The sequence below is a fragment of the Bactrocera latifrons genome, unplaced genomic scaffold (genome assembly GCF_001853355.1).
Source record: "Bactrocera latifrons isolate USDA-ARS-PBARC rearing strain unplaced genomic scaffold, ASM185335v1 scaffold_169, whole genome shotgun sequence".
NCBI lineage: Eukaryota > Metazoa > Arthropoda > Insecta > Diptera > Tephritidae > Bactrocera > Bactrocera latifrons.
Genome location: NW_017535174.1, coordinates 686,733 through 695,664, shown reverse-complemented (window position 1 = coordinate 695,664; position 8,932 = coordinate 686,733). Strand labels below are relative to the sequence as shown.

At 33.3% G+C, this 8,932-nt stretch overlaps 1 protein-coding gene across 2 annotated transcripts in view; it reads left to right on the top strand.

Moving 5' to 3' along the window:
- Positions 1-1,400: 1,400 nt before the first annotated feature.
- LOC108966654 overlaps positions 1,401-8,932 on the top strand; it is a 47,939-nt gene continuing 40,407 nt past the window's right edge. The window contains exons 1-2 of one of the 2 annotated variants that reach the window (XM_018929667.1): positions 1,401-1,802; positions 3,971-4,125. The gene's annotated coding sequence lies outside the window, so the exon portion shown is untranslated. Of the gene's footprint in view, positions 1,803-1,951; positions 1,991-3,970; positions 4,126-8,932 lie in introns of those variants that run through there. The other variant, XM_018929668.1, reaches the window with a different exon arrangement.

Here is an 8,932-nt window from a genome sequence, read left to right as displayed (position 1 = left end):
TTTTTTTTCTTTTTTTTTGGAAAAATGTCAGCTGAAAATACAGTTTTCATTTTTTTTTCCTTCGTCCAAGTTCTAAGTTAAGCTTTTAACTAAAACACGTATTTTTTCACTTTACAAGATCCCGTAAGGAGTTATACTGCAAACGCGGGCGTATCTTTTTTCGAGGGGTCACCGAAAATGTATAATATTTATAAAATATTTTTTAAATATTTCATTTTTAAATCAGAAAAAATTTTGAATAAGGCTGTTTTTTACCCGAGGAAGCCCTTAAAGTAGTTCTAGACAATTCATACTTCGGAATCGTATTATTTTTACCATTGAATATAACATTTTCATTTTAAAATACATGTACTCGTATACATATGAGACGGCCGTCTGAAAATATTCGCTTTCCATTCATCAACATCTACATAATTATTACTAGCTGCTCTATGAGTACGTTAATATTTTACTCCTTTCAACAATACTAATTATAATAACAGTAATCACACAGTCATTAGGAAGACAGTAATAAACGAAATGCGCAATTCGATGCCGCTCAATAACTTCCCGCCTTTTCTGCCATTCATAATTGTCCAAACGCCAACATGGCCACAACCAAAGCCATTGAGCGCCAACTAGCAACCGTGAGTAACACGCGCGCACTCATACATATTTGCATATATACAAACATATTCGTAGGGATTTGTTTGAGAAGAATGCCATGAATGGCAAGCGAGTAGCCACACATAGAAACACAAAAAAAGCAATGAATAACAAAACGCTCTTTCAACATTAAATAACAAAAACAACAACATAAACCATGAATGTCTGCTTTCATAGCAAATAAATATGTAAGCATGTAGGCAGTAGGTAAGTGGCAAAGCCAGCACGTGTTCTGCGAAAACAGATTACACGCTACCCAACCATGCACATTTGACCCTAGCACATGTCTTGGAGGGAAAAAATTACCCAAAACAAAAATTTTCATTTTGTGAGAGCGTCAGGCAAATGTAAATTCCCCACTATTTGTGGCAATTACTGAGAGTAAGCGTGACCGTTAGCACAAGAGAGTGCGAGAAAATGAGCTTTGCGAAAGCTTTATCGGTCGGAAATTGGCTACTGTGGGCGCAAGGTGGGCTTTGCATGCTATAGCAACACATATCCACCCACATAAACATATATACATAACTGCATATGTACACATGTATATGTGTAGGTGTTTCATGCACTTTCCTACTGCTGCTTGAAGAAGATGCTCTCACAGTCAGCTGTTTGTAGCGTTGTTGGTGTTTTTAAAAGCATTTTGGCGCTGTCATCAGCTGCTGCCACTGCAACACGACAACATGCTGCTGCTGGACCAGTTGGGAAAATCACATAGTCAGTTTGTTTTGAAATTTGCCGCGAGACGTTTGCTAAGCGCGGATAAAAAGCAATTAAAGTGAACAAGGCAAATGTTCTGCTATCGCATTGCCAAATAATTCCCTTGACTGATCATCGTCGCGAGTTGTGCATAATTGCTTAAAGGCAAAACGTTTAACTGCTTTGTTGTTGTTAATGAAATAAAATTAAATAAATAAATATATTTAGTATAAGTGTATCAACAATTGTTGTACTGTGTATAAAGTAAGAAGAGGAAAATAAATAGAATTGTGAATTTGTGAATTAATATGTGTGCAGCAGCATTAGCAACCGTGCCAACAAAGCGGGTTTCAATTCAAAATACATACGCACATACCGACATATGCAGCATTGGTTACTTAAGCCGCTGAAATGGACAAAAAACAAAAGAAAAATTTCAAGTGGACAATCAACAACTAGAAGTGAGTAGCACTGGTGAAGAGTAAAAAATAAGTAGTTAAACAAATACATAAATTGGTTATAAAACAAAAAATTATCTGTTAATACGCTATTTGACTCTACGTAAAGCACTGATAAAAAAGAAACTCGTGTTGTGTAAGAAAAAACATAATGTACTTAAAAACCATGTAACCAGTGCTTGAACAATTAAGTGAGTAAACGGCTTCATATAAAGAGAGGCCGATAATATATTATTTTTAAATTTACATACATGCAATCTATGAGTATACTTTTATTAAAAAATATTAATAAACTTTTTTAGTATTAATTAAAAAAAAATAGTTTATCAAATTAAATTAGTTTATTTATGGCTTAAAACCGCTCAGCCAACCATAATTTTATGAATGATTTAAAAGAAAAAGTGTGAGTACGTAACCCTGAATTTTTGAAGACAACTTTTAAAGACCATATACTTTGGGCTTTGCTGAATTTATCACAGTAATTGTATTTTTTGTTACTAAAACCTACAAAAATAATAAAAAAGCAACATAAGTTGCAAGTAAAATAAAATTCGTTACATTTCTAAAACTTGTTTTGGCACTACGGTTAAAACTTAAATTGAATATGATATATTTTGTTATTTTTCTAAACAAAAAATATTTAAACTAAACAAAAATTATTAAAATAAATATAATGTTAACAAAAAATAAAAATTTTTTTTTTTGTTTATGTAACGCATTATTCAATAGCTTCCTTTCAATACAATTCAAAACTTTAAATTTAGATATTTTCCTTAGTAGTCTTTAGGTTAGGCTTGTTTGAACCCGAATTCACAGTCAACAAAATGCCAAGAACTTATTTTTATGAGTATTAAAAATTGTCGAATTCAAACTGTAAAATTATTTTTTACGCAATCAATTCAAAATTGAAAGCTATGACTTGTACTTTCTGTATAAAACTCAATCGAGAATATTTCCTTGAATCACTTCAGCCTTGAAATGTGTCGTTGTACATGCGATCTTTTTTGATTATTTTTTTTTTTTTTTTGTATAAGAAGATGCTGATCTCTGATTTTGCTTAAATATACATATGTATTATTCTTCTTTACTTTGGAAATTCCAAAAGAAGCCAGGTCCTTCTCCACTTGGTCTTTCCAACAGAGCGGAGGTCTTCCTCTGCTACTTTCAGAGCTGCAGTGTTTTCGTCGATACGTACGACATGACTCAGCCAACGCAGCCGCAGTCTTTTAATTCGCTGAATTATGTCAATGTCATTGTAAGTCTTATACAACTAATCATTCCATAAACATCAACCTTTCTCTCGAAACTAGTAACGTCGACTCATCAGATGTTGTCATCGTCCTTGCCTCAGCACCATATAGCAGGAAGGGAATAATTAGTGACTATATTGGTTTTTGTTCGTCGAGAGAGGACTTTACTTCTCAATTACCTACTCAGTCTGAAGTAGCACATGTTGCAAGAGTTATCCGGCGTTGGATTTCCAGGCTGACATTATTGGTGGTGTTTAAACTGGTTTCAAGATAGACGAAATAATCTGCGACCACAAAGTTATGACTATCAAAAGTGACGTGAGAGCCTAGTCGGGAGTGCGCCGACTGTTTGTTTGATGACAGGAGATATTTCGTCTTGCTCTCGCTCCCTACCAGCCCCATTTGCTTTGTTTCTATATTATATATATACATATATAAATATTGACTATAATTAATTTTACTAGAAATATATTTTACAGATAATGATCAGGATATATTCTTCCTTTAAAAATTACTTACACAAATTTTTTCAAGAAATATTGACAGAAGCTTTAGTACGAATTTCAAAATTTAAAGTGCTAAAAATCAGGTATTGTTCCCACATTTTATATTATAAAACCATTGTACCGCTCACATATTATTTAGTATATGTGATCTTCTGATGTTCAATACCGACTATCTGAGCACAGTCTGGTCAAGGTCGAAACTCAACTCGTCCTTGCTATGAATATTGGCCATGCATTCGCAAAATCGGTATTGTAACGTATATATAATTACTATATAAAAACACATAGCAGGTACATATACCATTGTAATTATATGTAAATATGACTAGACATACACGCTGTATATAAATGACCAATTCACATTCACGCTTGAATTCATTTTCCATTACTGAATTAGTGTCCTTTCATTTTTCAGCATTACTCTGTTGCTGATAAAAAAGCGAAGAGTGCCAGATTCGCGGGAAATTCCGAAGGAAACTATTAATCCAATGAAAGCGGTGATAGCAACCAACCCGTAAACACTTCATGGCGGCTGCTGAAGAAGCGAAAAAATACAAAAAACCATATAATGTGAGTGAATAAAAAACAAAGACAATTCCAAGTATGGATAAAAACTGTAAAGGCAAAGGCAGCAGTATTCTGCTGAAAATTTTTCAAAATAAATTAATTAAGTTAAAAGAGCAAAAAACTGTTTTATGTGAAAATAATAAACATATACTATATATATAACATTTAGAGAAAAAATATTATTTAACGTAATTCAATACTAAAAACTAAAACCCGCAACACAATAACAACAAATAGCAGATTTCCGAAAGTACAAAAAACATGCGTAGACGTGCGAACGAAATGCAGCGAAAGCAAAAGTGTTACAACAATTGAATTATACTAATAGGAGAATAACAACAGTCATGCATGCTAAAATGGTACAAAAATCACTACAACAACAATAACAATTACACTAGAAAAATAGTAAACGCACAATCATTGAGTACACAGTCTGCTTTAATAGCCACGCATAAAGCAAAAACAAAGAAAAATTTAAAAAAACATACAGTGGGCAATCCGAAATTTAAACCAAGACAAACAGATACATTTTAATCTAAACGCCGACAATGTAAACGCGCCGGAATAGCTGCTCGAGTCGCGCGGACGGTTATCGAACTTTGGGCAGGCGAACGCATCGTCATCGCTCGGCATAAAAACGACTAAAACAAAAAGCAAACAAAAAGTAGATTAATGAGATTTAACGGTAAATTAAAAATAAATCAGAACACACAAAAAACAACAACAATTTATCAATGAATAGCAGATGAAGAAGTGTGCGAAATTCTCTGTAAAGTGGCAACAAAATTGTGTTGCATAAGAAATAAAACTTTCAATTAAGCATTGTTTTTGTGAGTAAAATAATAAAAAAAACGCGTAAGTAATGCATGTGTAAGATTTAATTTAATTAAGGAAACAAATGAAATGTGTAAAAGTTCTGATGTATGTTGTTCGCATTGTTTGTGAAAATTCTATCGAGAAAATTATAACAGGGCTATCAGACTAAAACGTTTTAAAGCAAAGCAGCACCGTTGGATTATATTTCACTTGGTGTATAATTCAATTTAAGAAAAATCATAAGAAAACGGATAAGCAAATTATTTATAATAAACAGCTGTTTTCGATTCACCACTTCTCTGATCGCTCGGTTAAACTCTGTTCCCCTAGTACGTAAGTAATTGATCTTCGGTTAGTAAAAAAAGCAACAAAGTTATTATTTGGAGTTCCATATAAGAGAGAATGTAAAGCGTAGACTCGTTAAAATGTCTTTAAGTTAAGTTAAATTATGTCAACAGGCTGATTGCTAGTGAGACCACGAATTATCTCACTTACTTGCTAGATACGCTTGTCCATTACGGTGCCCAGAACCCTTAAGTATGCATCAAAAAAACCCCATTCACATGTACAAATTCCAGTAAATTGTAAAAGTTTTTATAAACGGAATTTGAACTGAGATGCTTCAACCTTGGGCTCGCGAAGCTGGACAGTGGAAGACAAAGTGTCTTGATATTTCCACCTCTCTCTCTCAGAGCAACTTTGACAAGTTGACAACTACAAATCTTGTTTAAAAATCATTTTTAAAAAAGTTTTAAACGCAATTAGTTTAATTAATTTGGTTTTGTTTCAAAGTATTGAAAGCTGTTTTTTATTAATATAATTCAGTGACAAATTAGGGTTAATTATCATAAAGTTTGACTTCCTCACAAAGAGATTTGCATCTAGAAATATATATGCATAACCATTACATGTCAAAACGTCGCAATACTATATGGTCTTGGAGCAAATGTATTCAACATACGCATTATTTTGACTTCTATTCGAAATACTGAACATCAGTGGAAACAAATTAATATTTGTCTAAGAATAATATTATATTTGCAAGTTGAAATTTCAAAGATGATCGCTAAATCTTAAAACCAGCTGCTAGTTCCACTAAATATAACTATAAAATGAACCCGAACTTAATTTAGTCTTAATATTTTATTGTCCCCAAAGTATGTCTGATATTTGCTGCCTTTAAATTTAAGGCCTATCTTGATGTCAAACGTTGCTTCTCAAATAATAAAGCTTACTTACTATACCTGCCTAGTGACAGCAAGTCAGCTCTACCATATTACGGTACAAAGCCGCATGGAATGATGTGCCGCCTTTTGCCGGGCAAACTTTATATGCTAATGATTTGGATTATTGTCGCTTAAGCCGGCTATACTGTTATCTTTCGGCATAAAGTTGCTTGGCCAATTTTGTTGTAAACAACACGCTGACAATAAATTCGTGATGACTTACAGATTACTTAGGATCGAAGTGAGTAAAAATTTACAGCATTTTGTTCGCATGAAAACTATGTTTATGAACTTACATTGCATTTTTACTCCAAGTTCATTTGTGTAAATTTGGTAATGGAAAATTTTATTACACAGTTGGCAAATAGAGCGTTGCAGAATATGTCTATATATATATTTTTTTTTTTATTGATGTCTTTTTGTACAATTAAATTTAGATTAAACTATGCAAAGTTTATAAATATATATTTTAATAGATTTCTGTTTGTTAGCTGCATATTGTCTTTTGAAAACTTTAATAAAAGTTGAAGCTTCTTTATGGCATCTCCATTAACGATCCAATTAACTAGGTTCTTCCATTTCGAATGGCAGTAGAGCTAAAAGTTCTATGTGTATACAAGCACATACACAAACAGACATGTCAAACTAACCGTAATGAAACTATTATTTTAACGCAGTGTGCTTAAATAGTTAAGCTCCCATTTTAATTAATGGCAGAAAGTAACAAATGAAATGAAGCTCTTTTATTTTATATTATTTATGTATATGTATATATACATAAATTTTTTCATCAGCATGTTCTAAAATAATAGAATTAATAACTGTAAAATCACTGAACGAGCATCGAAAGAAGATTATAAGTTTCACTGAAACACTCTTTTCCTAAAAAGTATGACAATTGGAGGCTTTATCTTCGAAATACCAAAACAAGTACTTTTAGAATATCAAAGCGAAGCTTTCAACGAAACGAAACTTTTTCCAAGCATTGCAACAACTTTAAGTTAAATTTTTGTTTAACCTTAAATGCAGTTATTGATAGTTTTAAGTATGAAGAAGAACAAAAATTTCGTAAAAACAATGTTTTTCCCAAGAACTCTCCAAAAAGTGCCAAGCTAAGCAACAGAATACTTTCTCAAAAGACACATACTGTAAGCGCACCACCGCGTATGAGTAACTAAATGTATGATGAGCCATTTATGCTACTTGCATTCCAATTTAATTACCAAAATTTAGATACATATATATGCTGCACATACTTATTTTGGTTTCTGACATAGCAGAGTGTTGTGATCACGCGATTATGTGAGCAGCACTTGCTAGTCGCTGGGCTAATAAATCGTGCGTAATTTTTTATCCAATTATTTAGACCTTAAACGCCGTGCACTTTGAGATTTCTGCGCAACTAGGCCCATTTTAATTTGTCGGGCTAAACTTTTTAAGAAAAATTTATATAAATAGCACAAACTTAAAGTAAATTTCGAAGGAAGACAGTTCCGAAACGTAAATAATTGGTAAATTAAAAGAGTGGATACTTACACATACACATACGTCTATAGATCATAGAAGGCTATCACATCGACGTAGCGCATACAATTTGACTACATCATTAACGAAAACTAAAATTAATTTGTATTTAGCGAAAACTCGCAAATAAGAAATATCGAAATTTACGCTTTGCTTTTGGCTCGCTCTGTCTCACATATCAGCGGTCTCTAAGTAAAAATGCTTCCACTCAGGCCTGTGCCAACTAAATGCTCTACATTTTATCAGTACATTAATGTGGCACATAAACTAATATAAGTACTGATATCTGTTATATTATCCCCGCAATATTGCATGTAAGCAGCGCCGCATCGCGTCCGCCAACTAAGCTGAGCACAATTTATGTGCCTTCATTCTTAATCAAATTTTACCGTACTTGGCTGCTTTGTGTGAATATTTTTATGCGCTTCCGCTTGGCTGCTGTTGGCAAGCCATGAATATTTACCTTTTGTATTTCTGGCACTTACTTTCATTGGCGGCAATTGTGCAGCCTTTTGAGGAAAATTTACACATGCTTTCATTAGACAGTCTGTCATCGTCTTAAGCACTTTTGGCTATACAACCTATACATACATATGTTTATGAATATATATATATATATATATATAATGTAATACATATATAAGTAAGTGGGTGCGTGCGCGTTGTCACTTTATTTAGCCAATTTCCCACCTGTGCCAGCATTGCTCTGGAAGTGGAGTTTCCATAAAATGGCGCGTTTGTCACTTACTGCATACCGTTCACTCAGCGACACAACTGAAAATCATATTCAGAGCTAAATTCAATTTTCAGTACTTCCGCCCCTTTGTTGACGCGTCCATAATTACATTTGTGCGTGCTCATATTTTAAATATAGGAAAAAAAATTATTTAAGTGAATCATAAAAACGTGACGAAGTTCTGCTCATATATTCAGGCTGCTTAGTGTATGTCATAATATTAGTTTGTAAAAAAAGTCTTGCGGTATTTTCGCTAGTTGGCGCTGAGAGCGCATAGTTCTGGTTTTATTCGTCGCATCGGGTCATGCTATACCTCATTTCACGCACTAACACCTGTTGTTTGATTGTCGTTTCTTTTAGTCGTTCGTGAGTTATAACGTCGCAAACATGGAGCAAAATAAAGAGAAAATACGGCATATCTTACAGTACTACCACGACAAAGGCAAAAATGCATCTCAAGCCGCCAATAAAATTTGTGCAGTTTATGGACCCGATACAGTTTCCATTT